General features: G+C 41.7%; 1 protein-coding gene across 3 annotated transcripts in view; it reads right to left on the reverse strand.

Moving 5' to 3' along the window:
• The window catches only part of LOC117204649, a 55,564-nt gene that overhangs the window by 24,912 nt on the left and 5,762 nt on the right, over positions 1–24,890 (reverse strand). The window lies entirely within an intron of this gene.

A 24,890-nucleotide genomic window follows, 5' to 3' on the forward strand; every position in this document is an offset into this window, starting at 1 on the left:
AATTTTTTCATTAACATACGTTTCTTTATTAATCACGACTAGTTGTTTGGGAAATGTGAAAAATAAAAAATATAGTTTAAAATTGATGCACTATGAATCGAAGGGAGTATGCTTGTACCAAAAAGTTTTGCATCGTATTGGTAACAGCCATTTATCCTGTAATATATATTATATTTATTAATTGCTCGTGTTAAATATAAATCCATTTTGTAATATTATCCTGTCTTTTTATACTTATTTTGTAAACTTTCTTCTGTCCGTCGCTGTATGTAGAGGAGTACTTTATTCGAGTTCATCATTTGAATAAAATTTTGTCTTTGTCGAAATTTGCTTATGTAATTTCAAATGAGAAGTTATCATGTTTCATATTATTTTACAGCTGGGCTGCAGTAAAACTCGGTAATTTGGACTGGAAATAATACATCTTCACGTGTGTAATATTGTCATAATTGAACGTTCCAAGCAGTTGACAAATTAAGGCGGCTTCGCACTGTACAAGCAACGCGTTTCGCTTAATAAATGAAGCTAATTAAACGAAAAACAAAACGGTCGACCCACGTTGTTCACCGTGACTATTAATTACCTCGAACCTGGGGTCATTATAAAATTTTGCTGCGACATACAAAAATTCATCGCGCGAATCGTCTCTCTTGGCTATTCTCGTTGTGTAAAAAATTGCTCTTAATACTTGATACTTAGAATCTTAATTCGCAAATTAATAATTCGAATACGGGCAATGTGCAAACTGGCAAAGATATAGCTTTAATCATTTGTAATAGTTCGTAATAAATTTTAACCGCGTGAACGCAAATCCTATGATTCAGTTTAGGAATAGCTTTTTTCCCTTTTAGACAGGTACAAGGAGGTTCAATGGTACGAATTTCGTATATACGATGATCACGAGGGCGATTTCTATCGTACCCTCGACTTGATCCAGATCTAAATTAGTCTATCTTCGTGAATGCGTTAATTATGCAAGTCGAACAGCAAGTGGTTGCCGTTGACTCGGGGCAGACCGGTCGATTAACTGAGCGATACTCGATCAACAGGGATGACAAGTGGGGAAAGCTCGAAAGCTTGTTAAAATCCGGCTTATCGAAAATCGCGACGAATTCATTGGCGTTATTTCCAGTACGTAGCCGGCGCCTAGACGCGTGATCTATTTCGTCGGAAGTGGCGGCGATCGATTAGCAGAAAATATATAGCGATTGACGTGACGCGGTAGGTGCATCGCTCAACCGATTGTAACGGTATCGGCTCGTAATTTCGGAAAACGACGCTCTAGGCAACGCCACCGCTACTAATACAAACAACCGGGACACCGGTACACGCTCGCCCGTTCGAAATTGTCGGCCCATCCTCTCCAACGCTCGATTGCTCACCCGAATGCGCTCTAACCATTTCCCCCTTTGATTCCCTCCTTCGTTCTCTTCCTGCTTCATACAGTATGGTTAAAGGCTTTGGTTCTTGAAATTGACGTTCAAGGTTCCTAAGCGTATTTGATAAATATTTCATAGACTTTCGTCTTCATCTAAAAATCGATACAACGAATGCCATTTCGCAATTTTCTATTCTACGTGCCACATGAATTTGCCAGCTCCTCTGTACGAGATTACGGAGCTGTCCTTCCCCGTAAACTACAAGCTACCAACGTAGACACACTTTGGCGTTCCGTGTAATTTCATCAGCGCAGCTGTAATTTGCCGGACTACTTGTCACGCTCGAACATTCCACCCTATTTCTAACCAACCGCGTATATCCGCCCTCGAAAAACCGCCAACGGAACGATCAACACGAGTGGAAATCGCCATGGGACCAGAGTCATGGAATTCTCGTATTCGTTACAACGTACTTTGCAATTTACAGAGGTTGGCGTTTCAACTATAGGAATTTTATTTCTCCAATGATCGCTGTCATAACGATTCGCTTTCTCGGATACTACTAATATTACTGTACAAGCTTAGATTAATTTTGTTCAATTTTTCCAAACGTTATGACATTTATCTTGCGCGTTAACGTATAAGCGAAATTCTTAATATATCGAACACGAAAAACAGATCGAACAGGTCCACAATTCCACTTCTAAATATTCGACGGTACGATTGGTACCTGGATAATGATCGCGTCCGGCCTCTCGCTTTACCCTTCGTTCGTTATGGCGCATCGCCGTGAATGAATTAACGGTGCAATTAATCAAACGCACCGAATAATGAGCGTGCAATGTTACAGCGTTCCAGCGAACTCGGACGAGTGGACAAGCCTCTGACGGTGCTCGCGATCGCGTGTTAATACCGGCCACGAGAGAGTAAACCGAAACGGTTCGCGACGCATATAATGACATTTCGATAGATCCACGTTATTAATGAGCTTCGACGTTATTTACTTTGCCAAGTAATACCGGCCCGTAGTGCGCCATATTCTTGCCCTTGTTCGCGCGCGATGATTCCTCGCGTTTCGTTGATCAATGAAATTGCATTATCGACTTCATCTGATCCATTACGCGATGATAACCATATCGTCGAATTAATACTCGTCGTGGGACATTGGCAATTCCCTGCTAATTGTAAGTCATTTCGATCCTTGATCTCTCTAGATGATAGATTAATCGCGTTTGAAAAATGTTATTAATTTTATAAAACGTGGAAACCATGATTGCGGAAGCGATAGTTTTATGTTTCTGATCGTTACAGAAAATGGAATGGTCTGTGGTGAATGAATGAATAAAAAAAAAATGAAAAAAACATAAACTAAAAAAAATAAAAAAACATCTATCATTGAACACGCTTTGTCCGAAACCCGTTTTATTGGAATAAAAAAAAACGAGCACGTTCATGGAAGCTGCTTAAAAAGACCGATTGATCCTGTTCACTGTCAATTGACAAATTGAAGAATTTTCTGTATGATTTCTCCGCGAAGTAGACACGATCGTTAGCGTTGTCCGCGCTAAATTTACTAAAGAGAGAAAAAAATATACGGGGGAAAATCTCAGCCGCTCATTACGGCGGAAAAAGAATAATAATAGGAGAAAATTCACGCATCGCCACATAATCACTGAACCAGAATTCGAAATCATGGCCGATAGATCTTCAGCATCGTCGATAAATCGCAATACCTTTCGTCCATTGATCTCGTTCCCAGCGATATTTCACCGTGTTTCGATTATTCACCGATCATAATCGTTTGAATTCACGGAAACTCGAATAAAAGTTCCTAATGCAACCATTTCACGGTAGCATCCAATAATTTTGCAGATTCACCAGCTGTATTTCGCGAAAATCCCCTCGAAACATGTCTGATGGGAATGTGCTACTATCGTTGGACTTGACGCTCCGTGATAATTACGAGTCACTGGAATTTGTTTATCCGCGAAGATTTAATATTTTTTTCGATAGGTTTACTAGTAGGAAAAATATAATTTTAATGAATTATGTGTCTGCTTCGATAACATTTCAGAGGAGAATAAAGAAGCGGAAATACAATGGCATTACAAATGGTAAAATTAGCATCATAAGCGGTTGAGTAGTCAACTATGCGGCGCCGACTTTCTGAACGCATATTTGATATTTATGGAGGGCGATGTCTCGTCGAAGTAAAAGCGTGCTACTTTGCAAAATTTCAAAGTCCCATCATCCCTCCTGGGTGGCCTAGTACAAAAGTTCCAGATAGCGAGTTTTCCATTTCTAGTAACGCCGCCTTTCGTTTTTCGTTACACGATATGAAAACCGAATTTGTTCGTTCGTTGTTAAACGAAAACAGAGAAAAAGAAAGGAGACATAGATTTTAGGGATGGCACAACATGGATCTCGGTGATCGATAATTTGAAAATAATTATTGTCATTCACGATATATTTTCGATTCTGTCAACATCGCAAGCGCATAAATATACCAAGATTGAACTTGTTGGCGTGGAAATGTCAGTAACACGTTACCTGGTATCAGCGTGGAATATACAAGAAACGATGACGTCAGCCAAACACAGGAAGGCGAGGCGGTGGATAAAGGGGTGGCGACCCATTTTTTCATTTTGCGACAGGGTCTTAAAGAATACGGGAGGATTGTAAAATCTGCGGCCTCCGAACTTCTTTCTCCAGTTTCTTCGTTTTTTCTCTTCTATTTTCTGCAGCCAGAATTTCGATACGTTGCAGCAGCTTTGGGCGAATTCGGATTCAGAGCAACGCTTCCCAAATGCACGAATCTTGGCGTGTGAGGTTTTCTACGCGTTTTATTCTCTATCGCGATTTGCATTCCTGTTGCTCTGGTTTTTACGGTACCGCGGTGGAACAGGGAATTGGATCCGTAACGAAGGAAACGAGGAGAAATATTTAATGGTACGGTCTTGTATTTTATTTTACAATCGTGTTGCGAGTATTTCGCATGATACAACATCCCTTGAGAAACGCGAATTTGAACGATAGTACGGAATACTTTTCAAATAAAATAATAATACTTAATGGGCCGCAAAGTTGACCTAAAGATAAAATGTGACGTACGTTTCGTAATATACATACACGCGATGATAACAAGCTTGAGTAACACTATTTGAGTAGAGCGTGAAAACGTAAATAGCCAGGCGTTCATCTCCTAAAATTAACTAAAGAGTCAATGTACACAATTCACCATTTTATACATGTGTCTTATATGTTAGTCGCATAGATAAACGTTTATGCGGAACATATACATAGGCAAGACTTCGCATCCGAAATAACACGTTACTTGTAAACGGATCGCGGATATTACCCGAAGTCTGTCTGAGTGAAGAAAAGCCAGCGAAGCTGCGCGCGTATTTTACCCAGCTAGGCCATGTGGAAAACGATTGACGTCACGAAGAGTTGACGCTATCATTCGAACCGTTATTCGACCCGTTACACCGCGAAGAAAAGAAAACTGTTTCTCCACCAAAGGGAACAGATTGAATGCCTCGAAAATTATCATCGATCCAATAAGCAGCCGACCTCGATGCTCGCGAGCCCAAAGCTTCCCACTCAAACGACGAACACGCGAATTCATTTATTTGCCGCCTTTCGAATCGATCTGGTCTGAAACGAGGTAGGCACATTCCACCGCGCCGTGGAAATTCGACGTTTCGCAACGTCTGAAGTAAGAAGTAACATTGGATGGATGCGGAGAGAAACGCTGGCTGGTTTTCATGAAACTATTTCCTGTGTTAAGGCATGAAGTAGTTGAATTTCCGTTTCAGTATGTGAGTTCGCTAAGATAGGCTGAAATATCAGCAACCTTCGTATCGTTCTATGTATGATTTTTATGGGATTCCTCGAAAATGTACAACTATCCCTTCGGAAGGAAGTACTTCGTAGTATCGTGGGGACAGGATAAGCCAAATAAATTGCAGAGATTTCAAGTCGGTATTTATTCGCGGGAAATTACGAACCGATAATCGGTCGATAACGAGATTTTAGTCGACAAAGGATCGATCGGCCAATGATGTTTGTCTTGTAAGTTCTAAACAGGAACGTACGATCCAATATTTCCGGTAATTTCGCTCGACAACGTTTCAATAGATGTGGCCGATTTATTCCCGTGATATTTTCCCGGAATGCAATAGCTTGAAAATATTCACGATGAAATAAGAAACGGCGTGGTTCGCTCACGAGGCTAACCGACTCGCTTTTGTACCGTGCGAACCAGCTTCGGCCAGGTCGTGAGTTATGATACGAAATAGCCCGTGAAACGACAAGTCGTAAACTTTTAATAACACGCTCCTGAACGAACGTCTCGTGTTTCCGTTTGTCTTGAGATCGTAGATAGTCCCCGCGACGTCGGGCTGCTAATTCCGGTTGTTACTTTCGCCGGAACATCGTCATTTTTTCGGACAAAGACTGATGGTTTATATCAGAGCACTGCTTTTCTGTGGAAAGACTTCGAGATCTTTTAGGAACTTCGAAAATTTCCCAGAAAATTTCTTGCGATCTTAATTACAGAATCGTAGAATTAAATTACTAAATATTCCGTATTATCTTCCTTTTCTTCCTATTGCCGATCCTCGTCCAGCTTATTTCAATTCTTCTTTTTCCTCTAATCACCAATTACGCTAAATATTCCTTTTTCTTCGACGGACGAACGTAATGCTGCTTCAAGCATCGACATAGTCTGAATCGAATTACGTCAACTAATGCATGCGTTCCGCGACAATACGTCGTTAATAAGAACAAAAAATATTTCAAACACAGAGATTTCTTTTGTTTCGACGCGAATTAAGCGTATCGTTTGAATAACTTCCGCTGTTCCGTCCTTCTCTTTCACTTCTTTTCGTTCTTAAAGCTCCTTTCTAGGGCGTAACGGGTAACTTAATTTACAGACGGATTCAACGAACGACGAGATATCGGACTAAGAGGGAATAATTAAATGGAAAGCAGCTACTCGACGAATGGAAATACCTTTCAAGGAATGGGTATCACCGTTGGGGAGACGCGTACGCCCACTTGTCCCGCTACTCTTGATTACTCTTCGTTATCTTTGTACAGAGATCTGGAATCGAGGACTGACCCGTACTCAGACTCACTCTTCAAAACTCAGAAGGAAGTCGACGAACGGACCGCGAATATTTGTCGAGCGTTTCGCCTAACGTGTCGCTCTTCTAATGATCCCCGTTCTTCGTTTGTTCCGTGACAGAGCAGACGGCTGTTAATGATTCTTTTCACAGAAGAGGATATCTTCGAGGATTATTCCGTCTCAGGTAGAACTTTCAGAAAGAACAAGATGGATATATCGAAGATATTTTGAGTTCGTTAACGACATTTGTTTCTACGTCGAAATGCCGCTTCTTATCTGTAATTTAGAATAAATAATTACCAACGAAATAATTCAACAGCGCATATTAATAATTTAACGAGTGGTATTCACGAAACCGTAATTCAGCATGCGAGGGAGGAGCACTCGCACTGCAGCGACTGTATAGCCGAAGTTACGAGATAAGTACAGGTCTTTGTATACTAAATTACGTCTCGCTGTAACAGTCTCAAACCTACGGTTATTCACCACCGCAATTTTCTATAAGGAACATTCGTTGCAGCGCGGCACTTGTTCTAGGCTGTCGCTTATGAATATGGTAACATAGGAAAGATGACGAATGCGACAAATTTACTCGTACTTTATCACTCGACGCTTTCAAATTTACATAGCTATACAGACACCTAATCTCTATCTAACTTAAACGTCTCTGTAAGCCGACTCTTTGGTAGGAATAGTCTTATCCACGCAATGTCTCCGTAAAGCAAATTTAGCAAGCACAATATTAAACTATCGAGCCGTAGCAGAGTCGATAAACATCTTCAGACGAGTTTCCACGTCGATGGAATAATTAAGGATTCATTAAGCTGGCCATTGTTCGAAGCACGTAGAGAGGAAGACGGCTCGAATTTTCAACGACACCCGTCAGCATCATCGACGCCATTGAAGAACGACACCACTTGAAACTGCGGGGACTTTAGCTGTTTGCTGCAAGCTGCTGAGTACGTAGTGCCCCTGAATGCGCGCGCGAGTGTGAACACGGCGCTCATTTCACCGACAGCATAGCCTCACGGAAATACTATGCTTGTGCCATGGAGTGTCGCGTGGAGAGAAGTTACGGGGCCGCATTACGCGACGTAAAGCCTACCGCAAGTGCGGCAATTAGTCGTAGCTGCGAGCGTTTGAATTTCTCCGCCGATTTCTTTACCAACCTCGCTACGATTTCAACGCTCTTTGCGCAGTTCCTGCGGTCTACGTTTGCGGGAACGCGCCGAGGATCCGTTTCAAGATTAACGCATTTTCTCGCTCTTTCTTAATATTTATAATATTCGGTATATTCGGTATTCCGTGTAGATGAATTCGCGTGAAGTTTAAGGAAATTGTAATAAAAAAAAAAAAAAAAAAAAATTAGAAACGAATTATGTTAAGGAGAAGAAGAAATAGATAGTCGACGATGGAAGTTGTGTTTCTGTTGTATGCATTAGAATCCCAGTCACATAAGTACTGTATAAATTGAATTTGTAGAATTTGTAACTTCGTTTATGTTTTCAGATATAGTAAGGTCTTTGTGCAAGCTTCGTATCATGGACGTTTCGTGAATCTTCGCTCGGTGGAAATTCTCAAAGCAATCGGAAGTTTACTGGGCGAGACGTGCAGCGTGCTCCGTTATAAATTAGCGTTTCCAGGTGGAAGCGAGCCGCAAGTTTCGCTGCGCAATAATTAAGCTCGACCAGTGTGCAACGAGAATTCGACGCGCGTTGCACGATCCGCTGAATCCATCGTATGTCCTTCCGCGCAAGGCATTTCTGCCAGCTGGCCAAGTAACGGGATGTGACCAGCTGCGCCGTTTAGAAATTCGGTATCAACCGTGAAAACGTTTCAGCAATATCGGTGATTGAATATCAGCGACCGCTATTAATCCTTCACGATCCTATGCAGGCAAAGCCGGTGTTGATATGCGAAAATACGCGTAAAAAAAATAATCCAATGGATGTGCGTGTGTACAATGATCCTAAAGTACGTCTGCCATTTTAATTTACATTCCCTTGATTTGTTTACATTTTCAGGTTGTTTGTTTATATTTGCAATTTATTTATTTCTACGAAATTCGAGAATATTTAAAAAAAGCATGGTACATTTCTAAAAATGTAAAAGCTAACCGAATGCAAATACCGTGGAAAGTAGCATCATACAGGTATCTTTTACTTGACACAGAAGCATCGTTCTGAAGTTTCATTTTCTTAATCCCTAACGTTTTAAATAAAAAAATAAACGGAGCCTTGAAGGAGATGAAACTCAGAGTGTTTATTCCTTGGATAAAATTAGAGAACGGAAGAAGCGTTCGAGGAAGTCCTGCAAGGCAATGTTGTTCTCTGTTTCACGACAGGAATGACTGTAACCACAGTACACAAGAAGAAATAAAAAATTTGATTAAGCCTGTAAAAGTTTCCACGAGAAACACAAAAATTACTAAAAACTGTAGGGGATCCATATAACGCGAATAAAATAGGAAGCAAGGATACGAGCGCCATCCTGTAACCGTCTCCCGTGTTTATGGAAGCCGACGTAACTCCGATATTGGTACAACAATTGCTTTGTTTCTTGGTGTCGAAGAACACAGCATCGGGCTGTGAACAATACGATCGCAGAGATAATAGTAAAAACTCTTGGGTGATAAACCAACGAAACTCGCACAATTCATCGATCGCGTTTTAAACCAGTCATAAACTATTTGCGCTCACCTCGTTTCTTGCAGTTTTGGGGAATTGCAATTTTTCCCATGTACGCTTAAGACATCCTTGCTACATAAAACTGAAGGTTTTTCCTTCCTTTCGTTGCTACCTTCTTGCTAGTCTTTGCTATGGAAATTTTTCATTGCTACATGTCTGCCATCATGCATCTTCGTGCGCGTCCTTTTTCCTTCTCTTTCTATATTTTACTCGGAAATCCTTCCGTCAGCGCACCTGGTCCCCCTTTCTTGTTGCTTGGCAATCGATTTCTAACGTAATCCTTCTTATTTCGTTGTTTTTCACAATTTACTCTTTCGCAACTCGTCTTATCGCTTACTTTCTTCTGCCCCTTCATATCTCTTCCATAGGGAAATTACATCGTTCTCCAGAGAGAACCAATTATCCAGGAACCAGCGCGTGCAGTAGGTTTATGAAAGGGAAGCCTGAAAAAGTCACGTGTTACCCCATGGGATAATTAATTATCTATTACAAACGATCGATTAATTGTAGCCACGATCCCAGGCGCAATAAATATTCTGGTAGATAGATCCGGAAGTTCGAAGGGAGTCGTTAATCACGATAAATCAAATTGTTGGATAGAAAGAGGCTCAGAGCGGCTGACCAGTAGCGGCTGATTCCACTGTCTGCCGCAATAGTTTCGTTCGTCATTAAACATGATACACACAGCGAGAGATGGAAAATGTCACTGACAAATATCGTACGCGTTTGTTAATAACAGTTCCGTACATTACGCACTGTGAATTATATAAAATTTATAGAAACAAAAATACATTTAACGTCGAAGAGTTTCACGAAAAAATATTTTTTGTATCACTGCATTACATTGTTCCCTGTTATTATCTTTGATATAACATGAAATGTAAAATAGCAAATAATCGTTAAATCGTACAATCCTGAAAATCATATTGTGCAGAATTCTTGAGAATTGCATCTATTTTTTTCATCATATTCGAATCTCTTCGTGTTACCAGATACGCGCTCTGTTTGCGAAAGGTATATTCCCTTGAGTCGCATAGAATGATAAGAAAGAAATTTCACGTGAAATGCGTGGAACGCGTGCGATCAGTTCGAACGTTGTATTTTTCAGCGTGCTGCACGGTAAATCATCGCGGGGGCACCACCTGGCTTCTTAATGGGTCGCCATATATTTCCCGGCAATAAGTGGTCAGCCCTTATCTGTGCTTGATGTACGGCCAAAAAAGCTGTGTGCTTCGAATTGTTCGCGTTTTCCGACTAAGGAACAATATAAAGCAGCTTTGCACGCGAATAATTCATTTTCGTGGCCGTCTTCGTCTCGAGTTCTCTTTCAATATTGCAAATGCGATAGCAAAAATGTTGCTTGCAAAGTGAATTCAATTACAGATGACAGATGTCGAGACAAATGTTGGACTAGAAATCAAATTTAAACATTTAACATTTTTTAAACATTTTTTTCGATTAGAAATGTTTAAATAAAGCGGTAACCTCAAAATATATTACACCGTAGTTTGAAACATTTTTACTGTCACTTTCCAAAATTTTTGTTCAAGGAATACGTCGGAGTAACAAAGGAATGAGAAACGCAAGGAAAGAAATTTCATTGCAGTTGACTCGACGACTGCGATACAATGATCCTGTCCAAAACAGAAATCGTGATGTTGCAGCAATACGAAATGAATTTTATCGATTAAAACAGATTCTATGGCGAATGTGGAAAATTACCGTTTACACTATCTGCCTGATAACTATTGGGCAGACATTACACAAATGCTACTGTAGCAAGCGATGTATTGTTCAACGGGAAGTGGCAACGCAGATTCGATAGCAACGTTGCGAATTGTTCAAAAGGTGAATCGACGAGATATGTTACGGTAATTTTCCCAAGGATAGAACCCTTCCCTTGATCTCCGTGACTCGCTATTAATCCGCGTCGTAAATTTCACTGATATCGATGATAATCGATGAATTCCTTCTTGGTGATGTTCCGCTTGTTATGAAAGCGCAAAATTTGAAGTCGTTAGCCGGATTGGAGTAACGAATGGTTTTAATAAAATTGGACGCTGTTTCGGATAATGTGTGCGACTCTCTTTCGGGATATAACGTCCGCTCGTAATTCTTTTAATATTGGAGCGTCGGCGATCAATATCGGCCGGCAAAAATACTCCGTTTTCATAATAAACAAAAATGACAATATAAATTAAACGGGGAATTTTTTAACTCAAATAAATTGAACATTAATAAATTTCAAGAAATTAGTAATGAACACCCCCGACTTCCGAGAGATACGTCGTTACGTTTACCAGTATCACGAATACACGAATAGCTCGTAATTCCTCCGAATAAATTCAAAGAGAAAAGGAGCGCGATTGCGCGTACCGTTCAAAGCGGTATTGCCGCGATTACAAGCTGCAAGCCGCAGATTCTTGCATTGTTCGAACCCGTAGCGAACAACGCCAGGCCTCGGTTAGTTGGTCATTAAGCGAGCAACCTTTCGATCTCCTCTGTTATCTGGCGTACAAATATCATCGAGCAGGAATATGTCCCGCGAAAGGGGTTAAACAAATGCCCCTGAAACTTCTGTAAGATTTTATCGAGCGAACGAGTGAACGAGCGGCTGAGGGAGACGTGTAGCCAGAAACTGGTTCAGGCTATGGAAGGCGAGACGGAGCAGCCAAGAGTTGGCGTACGACGAAGAGAAGAAACGAGAAACGGAGTGAACCAGAGCACGTGGAGAGAGCAGACTTCCGAAAGAGGGACAAAGAGAGGGCGCGCTGTTAGTAAAATAATAGGAACTTTATCTGGAAGTCTGCGAGTTCGCTCGGAAACAATTATATGGGGGGGCCAGGCCAGAAGTAAGGTTACCGGGAAAGCAAGCGGAAGTGAAATAGGAGGGAAATAGTGGGCCAGAAGGTGGTACGAATGGAGAGAAACGCGGTCAAAGAAGGAGAGAGGGAAAGAAGGACGGGGAAAGAAAGGGGATAGATATTTATATTCATTAGAAAGTAAGAAGTCGGACTGGGGCGCAGTTACAGCCTGGAAATGCTTAATGGGGGTTTACACCCGCGGCGTTTTGCTACTGGCCGCCTATCTGCGCCAACCGACGAGTGTCCGTCCTCGTTTTCGATCAATTTCTAGTGTTTCCATAATTTTCCATCGTAGCGCTTATTCGTTAGAATTACTTCAAGCGATGGTACGGTCCTTCGTAAACGACATTCTTATGTTACGCTTTGCGTTTAATACAACGTACGATGTCACGCTCTAAAAGAATTTATTTATTGATTTAAACAAATAACTTTACCTTTACGGTCGAGTTAAGCGTTAATGCGATTTATTTAAATCGGAGATCAAATCAGTGTTTTACTTTAAAATTGTAAACGGTGGTATCGGAGTTCTTTCGTTCATGAATCATCCCCCCAGATCCTTCGATCCTCCGAAACGACCGGCAAGAAGTTGCGAAGTCCCTTGATCCGAAGTAGAAGTTTCGAGACATCTATTAGCGAGATTGAAAACTTCCGTTTCGTCGTCGTACATTACGATTTTCCTACGAGCGAAACTGAAGGTAAAAGAGAAACGTGGAGACCAGAGGTGGATGACGGCCAGCGAAAACGCGTGGCTAATGGCTTCCCGTAACCGTCAACTGGGCATCGATTAACATTCCCTGTTTTTTCTCCTCTGCTCTCATCGCTTTTCCCAACTCCCTTCCAATCGGATTTCTCTTCACTTACATTTCGATGCTGTCGCGCGGAATTTTAGGCAACAGAGGCTTACTCGTTCGAATTTGTTGTGTTCGCGTGCAAACGTTTTATTGGACAGGGGTTACGTCGGTTTCCGACTAGACTACATACGTGTATCGCTTGCCACGTGTACGCGCTACGGGGGATACACTAGTTAAATTGCCACTCTTCGTGAAAATTCGACAATGTCGCTTCAGAATTGATGTGTTCGATGAATATGTCGATAAGTCTGGTGGAAACTTAACGAAGACGTTGGTTTCGTTTTTGTTCCAGCTATCCCCTCGTCGTTTTGAATTGTACTACGAAAATTTTATGAAACAAACGTTCTCTCAACAAAATTACTGTGGAGAAGCATACTCTCGTTCTTCGAATTAGAATTTAATCAGGCAGCAAGCAATGAATCAAAGTTAAGTCGCCACTTTGTTGCGCAAGTCTGAGCAAGAATAAATGACGATTTAGCTCCAGGGTTCCAAATAACTTTCTTGTTACGCAAATCTGCATTAGGCGAGTAATTTCAGATGCTCGTGAACTTGCAGCGGTATCACGAATCAAAGAAAAGAGGAGCGTAAAATCTAAGAACGCTAATCTATCTAAATGTAAGTGAAAATACCGTCGAAATAATGTTCTTTCTACATTCGAAGGGGTTAACTTTCTCGTGAAATTCACAGCTTCTGTTTTTTCGCCAGGAAATTGAATCTCCCATCTGAGAGATTGTTTCAGCAAACTACTGTGGAAATTTTTTCCAAGTTTCAAGACCTAATGAGAAAACAGACACGGACTTTTTAATGGTTTGCTGCTCGATGTGCTGTGTTATTATTGGAATTGTAACCAGTCGAACTTTTTTCTCCACATCATCCTTCCCTTTAGTCGAGGTTCTTGAGTATTTGTATCTGCAGTAATTCATAAAACGAGTCTTCCAAAAATGACAAACGATCCAAACAATTTGTTACGAAATTTAATTTGTGTATAATAAAAAAGTAGCAAAACAGATACATAATACGAAGAGAGTAGAAAACTTGAGCTCCTGTTTCTGCAAATATAATGGACAGTTACTATGATCAACGAAACGAACTATGATCGTGAAAAAAAGAAACGATTCAAAGATTTTCAGACGCGAACGAGGTTACTCCTCGTGTCATTTACCTCGACAAACGATTTACGTTTCGAAGCCACGCCGATTTATCGATCCTCCGTCGACAATGATGCGATCCATACCGCCGTTTCCGGTAGCGTTCGCATGGAAAGCTACGTCGTTCGTCCCGAATAGATACCTCATGAATTTACAGCGGACTCCGAAACGACTCGATCGCTTCGCGAAACACCGCCTTACAACCAATCTTCGTTGAATTGCTACGATTTGTAAACGATAAGGGATCCTTCCGAGGACGATACCTTCTGCCACCGACGAATTGTCTTATGGATGTTGCGGGCAAGAGTGATTCTTATCGAGGAAACGAATTTCGCGGTAGACGTTGTATGCTTCCGATTCTAACATTGAGAATGAGACGACGAGATCATGTGAAATACATGCTCTTGTGTATATTTGTGGATCTGAAATGGCATTGTTTAATTTAGAAAAGACGAAGAAGATTTCACGTCTATTTAAAAAGGCAAATACCATGACTCGTTGGTGATGGTTCGATGGTCTGAATTTCTCAAATATTTATGGAAATCGAAGAGTGGTAGAAATTGAATAGTTTAAACGCTTCGTGCGGGTGATTGGTGGTAATCGAATTGACGATAATTCACAGAATTAATTTACTCAATATTTGTAAAATTGATGTTTTTAATTTACTCAATATTTTTCATATCAATGCTCTTAATTTATGCGATATCTTTAATATTGATATTTTAATATTCAGTATAATTGATATACAATAATTGCTATTATAATTTAATATAATTTAATTAATATTTGTTCAATATTCGACGAAATTTTCTAGAAAGTTCGTTATCGGTATCTCACATCGTATAGTCAAACGATTCTCAAGCAGTTAAATGATGTACCGCTGAAACAAATAAGTTAATTACCTAATTAGAATTGTATAGAGATTGATATTTGCACGAAAATGTCGACGGCAGGCTCGATCGAACGTACAGAATTTATCTAACGGGAACCGCGACTGATTCCATTATGAACGTGTCCATCATGTGCAATTGCTTGTCCGATTTCCGATCGAGATAGAACGGTAAGCAAACGTTGAAACGGCCGAATCAGTTCGAGTCTTGAAGGAATCAATAGACGGCCAACGGTCCCCGAGGCAATCGGCGAGACACTAAACGTTCCTCGAATCCTCTTAAAAACTATTCCCATTGACTTGCGATTGTTTCAGCGTGAATAACTGTCATCGCGAATCCATTGATTTCTACAGACGATCGTTTCACATACAACTCATCTAATTCCTTATCGGACAGATATCGTCGTCTGAAGTCTGCCGTTTCCGGAAAAGATAAAAATTCAAAGGAATTTCTCGAATGCGAGCTTTCGAGGAAGCAACGCCGGAGAAAGATCAACCAAAAGGAAAAAAAGGATAATCTGGCGTTTAATGCGAAAATTAATCCTTGACTGGACACGTAGAGCAAAATTATCAGGATGCTCACGTCCCAATTCCTTACGCGATCCTCGACGGCAGTATAACCGCGGGTAAACACGGCCAACCGAATGAACGGATATTCATAGTGGGCAACGTTATCGGAGAGAGGTTTCTTCGACGTGGCCACGCTTCGAGACTTCCATAATGATGAACCGAAATCCGTGGCATGCACGACCGATATGTTACTGTTCGCCATCACGGCGTCTGTTAGCTCTTAGATAGGCTGTGAGCAGCAGTTGCACGCTCCGGCGCTGTTCCTCCATATTAAGTGGAGAACCCGGAATGAACAAAATTTCTGTTGCTCCTTCGTCGCGTCGCGTCGTGGTGATTTGTTTTGATAAAATCGTGGCACTGAAAGATACTTAAGATTATCAGATCTGCGATTGGAATGGGGAACGATGCGAGAGATTGAAAGGTCGAATACGAGAATTCTATTTGCGTAAGCTCTTGTTTCGACTGCTTGGATTTGTCACATGAACCTCGTCTTTCAGACTAATTTTATATGATTAACCTTTCCTCTTTCTTAGCTATAAATTACCCTATGGCTTGCTTTCTCGCATCCAGCAACCCTGGGCTCGAGGGTTACGAAGTGTTAAAACCATTAATTAGTCAGTTAGATAAAAGTGAAATGTCTTTATTTCGCATTTTAATATAAAGAAGAGAACACGTTAAAAAATTCAAGCTTTTTCTTATAACGTTTCATAGAACCTCTTCCCATAGAATTTTCATAGTTCGTAAACACCGTCTATACAGGTCTACACCGCATAGTCTGCGTAGTATAATTTAAAATAAAGTAGTCTTTGTACTTTACTACGAAGTTGTTCCTTCGAGAAGGGATTTTTACAATCGGTACATCGTTTATCATGCAAAACTCACCAATTACTCGGACGTGATTTTCACAAGTACGAGCGTTAACAATGCGTCCTGTCCTTAGGCGGCACAGTTTGTTAAGTCGAACTTGAATAAATCACCGTTAATGACCGTTCGATGGCCTACGCGGCCGAGGTTAACACGACTTTTAATTTTCCAGCTTGTCTGCGATTCTTTAACGTAATTACGCGTTCCATTGGGAAAACCATTTGAGGTAATTACGTAGCTCACGTTCGCGAACACGACTGGATACCGTGATACATTACCAGCCCGATGCTTTTAATAGACTGTTTAATAATTCTACGTCTCGTGATTTCGCGATGACGGTACATGTTTTTAATATGAACGCAAATGAATCGCGTACACACCTAAGGCCGCGGCGCTACAATTCAATCTACGAAAACCACCGGGATTTTAATCAACGTGAAACACTTCTGATTAATGCGCCTCACGATGCACCGTGGTGCGCGATCCGTCGCGACCTTGAAAAACTAGGTTGCTCACTCCATCTCGATCCGAATGAAAATGGAAAGAACAACAATAAGAAAACATACTAGCCAAACGAGAACGGGTTCAGTTTTGAATGGTTTGATTAAATGTTTCACGTCGCAACACCGACAGCCGAGAATCCCAACTGTGTATATCTATCGCTTTTGTGAATCCACTGCAACTGTGACTCCGATCGCCTCAAAACGACGAATTACCTGTTTATTCATGAGCAAAATATACGGTGTTTCGTTGATGACTCGCGGATCCATTACCAAGGATCAAAGACAATGAAACGAAGCTGATATCGTGATATCCCTTGGCAAGAGGCACCATGATAGTATGGAAAACAATTTGGATACATGCACCACGCATAATGACGTAACTGATTACACGACGAGGCAGGATAGGTGAAAACCGGCCACTGTATATAGTGCGCGTTAATCTCGATGGACTGCACCAGCCAGAGCATGGACACGCTTGTTTACCGAGTAACGATTAACTACAGAGATAGGGAATGCAAATAGCCGCGAATCCCGGCGGGCGTTTGGTTTCACCGGCTGGCCCGTGGATGTCGTCGGGCTCGTCGTGTGTTCCATCCTCCAAGACGCTTGCGACGGCAACTCTCGACGGTACTCTGGGAAATTACTATTACCGGTTAATGAGCTGCACCGGCTAACGTGCAATTTAGTTAACAAGCGTTTTAAAGAAACCTGATTCTTCCAGCCAAAGTTACGTTGTTCCGTCTATTCGACATAAAAATTATCTACATGCTTGACTTTTACAACAATTTTAATCCAGCCATACGAAAGTATCTGGATGCGCGTATAGCAGCGAAAGTAACTCCGCTTTATATCTCAACGCTTGAGAGAAAGTTATTCGAAGCAATAGAAAAATTCTGTAGTCTATCCACAGGGTGGACGACATCGAAATTACAGAAACGCGTGGTCGGGGACAAAAGTTTCGGCTCGCAAGAAGCAACAATGACAAGAGATGGAGAAGGGCGGGTAGAGTATTGTCAGCCAGCGAGAGAAACGCGGCTGGAGCGCGTCGTTTATTTTAAGTTCTTTCAAACTCTCCGGCGCACTCGCCGGGAAAGGAAGAAGGCGTCAGTGGCGAAGAAACGGAGGGGCGTAGAGGTTCGTTGCACGAGAGGCGGAGTGCGGAGGTGGTGGTACAAAGGAAGAGAAAAAGGGGGAAAGGAAAGAGAGGTCAGCCACCGGGCGAGAGAGCAGAGGTATCATGCTGGAAATAGAGCAAAGAAAGAACGGAAGAAGGAAGGGAGATCGGCCCTGCTCTTCGAACCATTAGACAAATTTTATATATAGCGGCTGAAAGCTCATTCGTTTTTTCTGCGCATCGTTACCGACTATTGGTCTAGCTATCCCATCGTAATAATCGATCGTTTTAAGCTTCTCCGCGGCTTCTTATCGAGCCCGACGAAATGCACAGTCCTTGAATTCTAGAATTTCTCAAATTTCGACCCATCCCTTCGTGCGAACTTCCACGTCAGAGAATTTTAAAAATATTTTCACTTTCCTGGCTCTATCTGTCCCACGATGTTCGACCCCCATAGTTTCGTACTGACAACACGAAGCCTGAAGATAACAGCTTTTTCCTCGAAGCGTCGAAATTCACGACACGTATGCGCGGCAAAAATGGCCGCCTGTAAATACGCGCGCGTTACTCGCGTCGTGGGTGAAAGAGCATGTTGTAACAAGGAAGGACGTCGTAACGAAAACAACTTTCACGGCACGAACCATTAGACTTTTAAGGGACGCGTGCAGGCATCTTGCGACACTCGACGACGCGACGAGACGCACGGCTTCCTCGCTTAACAAAGCCAATTTCCGGCCCGATCCCATAACGCCACTAACGGGACCAACTTCATGGCGATCTGAAATTCTTCGTGAACATTGCTCCCTGTGTAATTCTTTCTTTATTCTCTGACATCGTGTTACTGTGAACGCAGCATACCGGCAAGTGGAACGAGGCCGTTCTTGATCAACTAGGCAAACAATGACGATATAATCGAGTTTCGTTTGTTCTTGAAATCGATAGCACGTTTTCCTTTTAACGTTCTAACTTCTATTTTATCGTGGAAGATTTATAATCGTATGCCTATACAAGCAATTTATAAACAATACGTTCACTGGTAGCGAATTATTTATTTATTATTCACAGGTATCTTTTAATACAGCGTGTAGCTTCTCTATCCCCCAATAAAGTAAAATACTACGTGAATTTATTTATGCTCAAAGATGATGAACGAGTGCATTATAGAAGTATGCGAATATTATTGGTCGAGCGCTTTATCTACCGCGGCAAGTTTCATTTTGTCCGGATCGGCGTGATATATGAACGTCTGTCCTACTGTGGATTTTCAATTCCCGCTTGAGGAGCCTCAGGTTTTTGATCTATTTGAACAGGATCTCCTCTATCTCTTCTTGAGACGAATCGTTGAAAGACATTGCGAAAATTTTCAAGCACATTGGATAGGTATGTTACGACGTATCGCCACAGCACGAAATAAAACTGTTCGACAAACATACTTTTCCATCGGTTTTATTCCGTTATCTCGCGTATCTAAATACGTTCGAGGCGATTCCTAAAAGAGCTTACGCTGATAAAACGTTTGATTTACTTAGTTTCTACGAAGAAGATAGGCGCGTTAACGTACCACAAAGGAAGAGTAACGGAAGCGTGGTATCGGAAAGAACATCTGAATCAGAGAATTCGAATTAATTTAATCGGACGGAAAATACAGTCAGACTGTGGCTAGCTCGCATGTAGAAACTTATCTTGCCATTTGAACGAGGGCAAACGGAAGCTTTGAATTTCCACGAGATTTCCTCTTTCAGGCTCGCGATTTTGTCAAACAGAACGAACGACTCGTTCGAAACGTTTTCAGCGTGATGGACATGCAACACCATGAAAGATCTCTCTGGTCCCTTGTAAATTTAATATTGACGTTCCGTTGCACGCTGAAAATCACGCTGGAAATCCCCGTGCATAGGGAATAAACGGAGGTGGCTGGAAAATAGGGGTTGGTAGATGCTTGAACGGCCACTATTCTCCTCTTCTGTCGTTCGACCCTCTTCCAAACCCCCAACCCCGCGTCGACGTCGCGACTGCAGATATGACAAACGCACGTGGGCCCTGAAACCCATATGCACTGATAACGACGTTATCGGCCCGACATGGAGCACACCATGTTATTCGCGATACGAGAACGCGCACCGACGCAACCTGGTAAAACGCCATCCATTATCCACACAGACTGATTTACTATTAATTAGTTAGTATCGACGGCGGCAAGACAGACGTGAAATTTCATTCGTAACGACGCGTCGCGAGGTGGCATCCCTTTTTCGAAGCAAGCTACATTAATCAGTAAATGTTACTGATTTCATATGGATGGTCAATTAGTCGCGAAGTATGGGGCTAAACTGACATTTTATCATAGGTTAACTCGTATGAAAGAGGGATGGAAGTATTCGATAATTCATTGACACTTTGAAATATCTTCAAATTTCTTTAGCTATTGACTGAACACGGTTTCACCGTTAAACAAGAAGATAGACATTTCTTAAATAACGAGGATTAGCATTTATGGATGATGAAAATCCTGGCAAACAGGCTAGTCAAAGAAATGCTAGTTTTAGTACACCGTATGTAATAACCGAAAGTACAAGATAAAAAGAAAAGAGGAAAAGTCTCGGAGAAGAAGAAGATAGAAAGAGTGCGCGTTTCAGCAAGTTCTTTTGGTGTCGGATTAAGCGCCGTACAAAAGAAATTGAACTTTTTTTTGTGTGCTAGAAGCTCGCGGGAACGTAGCTGCACAAAAGCTTCGAGACAGCCGAGTGCTACTCGAGCACACGTTTCCCTCTCGGATCATCCTCGACCTCAAAACTCCGATACATCCGCGGACAAACGATCGTCCTAGGTGCTCTGATTAATACTTATGGTAGACTTAAACATTTGCTTTAGACTATCGCATAATTGACAACCTAAGAAAGGTACCAATAAAGAATCGACTTTTTCAGCATTCAGATTCGCGTGTTAATATAGCGAAAAGGAAATGAGATTCTTAGGACACGGTTAATCTATCGAAAAGGCAATAGGCACGATTTCCAAGCGTATAAAAGGATCAAAGTACATGTGGAGTAGCAAGGAAACGAAATTTGTCAGAGCATTGGCGACGCCTTAAAGTCCCCGACTCCGATTACGAGATTACGGGACTCCGATACTCCGACGCCGGACAAAGGGGATCAGCGAGCGGCAAGGATTAAGGCCAACGAAGAAATTGAATTTGTCGGAAATCCGTAAACGTGAAGGGAATCGACCGGATCGACGTGTTTCCGGCCGCGCACCTGACACTATTCTTCGAAACTCCTACGGTCAGCCTCGGCCTCTTTTTCGTGAGGTGTTAAGGAACGAAATCGTATCAGCAAGGAATGGAGAACTGTGCTTCTTTATCCGAGGATATTTCCGCTACGACGTACATTTTAAAAGCTTCGTGACGTAATATGTTGAAAATCGAACGGTTATGATCGAAACCATAGCGCATCGAGTGCACAATACGTGCTCTCACCTACGAAGCACAGTTTTATCTTCCTTAAAGGTCACTAAAAAGTGACGAGTTTCTATAAACGGTAATGGAGTTCAGATGCAATCGTAAGAACGCCCAAAAGAGGAAATAATGCTGCATTATTTTTCAGGCCTATGAGCTTCAGAGGAAAGGTATTTGACAAAACACACGAATTCCATCGCTTGATAAACAAACGTAGAAAGAAAGGCATCCACGGCCACTAATTCCCGTTGACGTGATATCGGATCGAACGAGATTTTTGCTATTCCAACAGCGTGATCTCTACGTGGCAGCGTTTGGCGGCGGATAATGCGTTTCCATATTCAAAGGAAACTCCGAACACTGTTTCCGGCGAGGGTGGAGGGCGAATACGTGGCTTGCGGATGAAGTCCGCGTTATTCGCCGGTCGGAACGAAGTTACTCGTAAAAATTAGTGTCTTTCGTTGCTGGTTAAAGCGAAAACGTGAGCAGTGGAAAAGAGTGACGAGAATCGTGTACGAAATTCACGTGGAAAAACCTACTGCCAGCGTCATACGAACTGCTGCCTCGAAATGGTCGCGAGTCATTATATCGATGAAGTGAAATAGAGGATGGAGGAAAAAAAGGGAGACGTATCGGCTATACAACATGTGTGGCCAAACGTGATTCGCGTGGTTCGTTTAGTTTCTGAAATGCTACCAGGTCCTGATGTAGTAGGAAAATTTGGTTAGACATTTATTTTTTGATCCTACGGTTTTTATTGGTCACGACCCCGGTTTCTTTTTTCAAGCTTTCTGTACGAAATTTCATTGCGACGAAAATTTCCAGAAATTCTACTAAAAATTTCTATCGTACCATCCACATCTAACGATCCTTTCTTTCGATCTTTTGAAAGGTCGGACATTCGAAGGAAAACCTATGACATATTATCGTTTCTTTTTCCTATGGGTAGTATCATAGACCTTAACAACAAGGTTAATCACCGTAGGAAGGAAGTAGGATATATATAAGCGTCAAGTGATACGAGTAAAGACTTTTTTGAAAGAGACGTTTGATTGAAAAAGCGCTACCCTTGTACATTCTACACGCTTCTAGATGAATCATCTGGTGTATGAAAGCCAGAATAGAGACTGTAACATGTTGGTAACACGAGGAAATCGTGGAATAGCAGTAGCGGCAGGCTACCAATACTGATGTCGGTTTTCATTTTAAAGGTGCCGCGTGTCGCTGTAAATTTCATCCACCAGGCTAAAATTTATTTGACCGAACCCCGCGGATCGGGCATTAATGAATTTCCCGATATTTTCAAGGGCCGTGGGGTGCCTATCGTCGAGACGCGAGTCCGCTCTTTCAGAACGGCTTTCTCTACCATCCTTCCCACTCCAGCGTCGGTTCCAGTATTTAAGAGGGCGTATATATCTTCCCGAGAACAGCCCCTCTAACCCATGGCCGGACGGTTCCAATTTATTTGCAACGGCGGCGCATCTTTCATCGGCCTTTTCGTATTTTCTCGAACGGATCCGCAAGTTCTTCGTTGTTTTACTTCTTTCGCGAAACCATCGAGATACGGCAAGAGAGAAATTGAAATTGGAAATGATTTTCAATGGAATATTTCTCAAGTATTATCGGATACTAGAAAATCTAATTGTACTCGTGAAATTACCGAACTGCTGAAGGATTTCTTTCGCAAACTATGATCGTGTTTCACGATCCAGGTGGAAACAAATATGGAGTAGGATGATTTCCAAGTCAAATTCGGGGCTCTTTAAAATCACGATCCCGCGTTCATTAGCCCCTGGCTGCGACAGATAACGGGTATAATTTATGATCCCTTATTACGAAACTCCAGCATCCCAACGAACGAAGCTTTCTTCCGGAACGGTTGATAAACATGTTTGGCTCTGGTTGAAAATTACTTAGCCGCAGACTTCAAACAACTTCCCTTTCAATTCGTTCATTATTCCACAGGTTAATTTATTTCCAGCCAATCAGGAAGATGTATCTTCCCCATCTATTTGCATAGATCCTCCACAATCTTCCACGTAATCTTCCTTGGCATTCTCAACGTGGAGAAGATTGGAGGAATTTTTAAAAAGAGGGAAGATACTTAAATTCACCGATATAATCCCACGATAACTACATTATCTTTATTCAACTGTCATCAGGGGGAGAAGTTCAGTGCAAACGGACAATAATATTTGCACGTCGACGCAAAACACACCTTGCCTTAGTTCATTTTTAAGCTTATCTATGATACGAACAGACTGAATTTAGAGAGAAAGGGTCTGAAACACCGCAGTGACGCTGAGGGGGAACAAGAGGGAGAGTATCTCTAGTAATCCCCGAGGGAATAATCGATGCCGTACTCCGCGTTTTTCTCCCCTTAATTAACGGCTCGTCGCAAACGCGAGAGATTACTTTTAATTAGCTTTTCGAACAGGCTAAGTACGGGGAACGGATGAATTTGCCGAACGCGCATCAACGTGTTCTACGCAATTATACGTCAGTCGTTTCTTATGATTACTTTTCGTTTTGGATTCATTCGTCGATCGCGAATAAACGTATTCATCGTTATACGTTCTCTGTATCAAGGACTCCATTTTCGTTTGACCACTAATTCCACGCTAAACCCGTGCTTCGTGGTTTTTATTTTCAGCAACAGAAAATTAGGAATAGATTCGTAAAAATTCACGTCATGGAAGAAAATAGAGAAAAGAAATATTATCATTGTTATCTCTAAGGAAACTTTCCTCTTGCTCTTTTTTTTTCTTGATTCTGCAAACACATTCTACTTTTATCTTCGCTAACAATCAAATCGGAATTCTTCTCGTGCAAAGCTTTTCGGTATGTTGCACCAACAATGTGTCCTCTGGCGCGTATCCATGATACTACGGCAAAGGACATTCAACTTTAAGAAAACAGGAAATCCAATATGAAGCTCAAAGCGGAACGACTGGCAGCTACTTCCTTTATCGTAAATTTTAATATCGCACTTGTAACGGAATTCGAGCTCGTAGAAAATTGAATGTTACTTCTTATTTTATCGAAAGAACGGTTGTTACATTCGATAGTAGGTATGTATATAATGTATAATAGAGATAGGGCAATTTTGCAAAATATTCCGATGTTTCGCGTGCGTTCGATTCGTTCCGGCGAAAACAACGCATCCATTTGATGCATCTGCTGCGCCTCTGAATGCGACAAAATTGTCGACAAAAGGTATCGTCTGAATGCGCGTGTTTCGTGTAACCAGTCCACTGGACAATACCGGAAACTATGGTCAGTCCAGTGGAAACGTTGTATGGTAGCGGCTTTTTTTGTTAATAAACCGAAAAACGTGCATCCACCGCAATTAAGATCCATAACCATTTTTATAAAAAAAGAACAAAAAACGTAGAAATTGGAAGAATTCGAGCTTTGATGAACTTTGAATATCTAG

Source organism: Bombus bifarius, unplaced genomic scaffold (genome assembly GCF_011952205.1).
Source record: "Bombus bifarius isolate JDL3187 unplaced genomic scaffold, Bbif_JDL3187 scf7180000007979, whole genome shotgun sequence".
NCBI classification, from domain to species: Eukaryota; Metazoa; Arthropoda; class Insecta; order Hymenoptera; family Apidae; genus Bombus; species Bombus bifarius.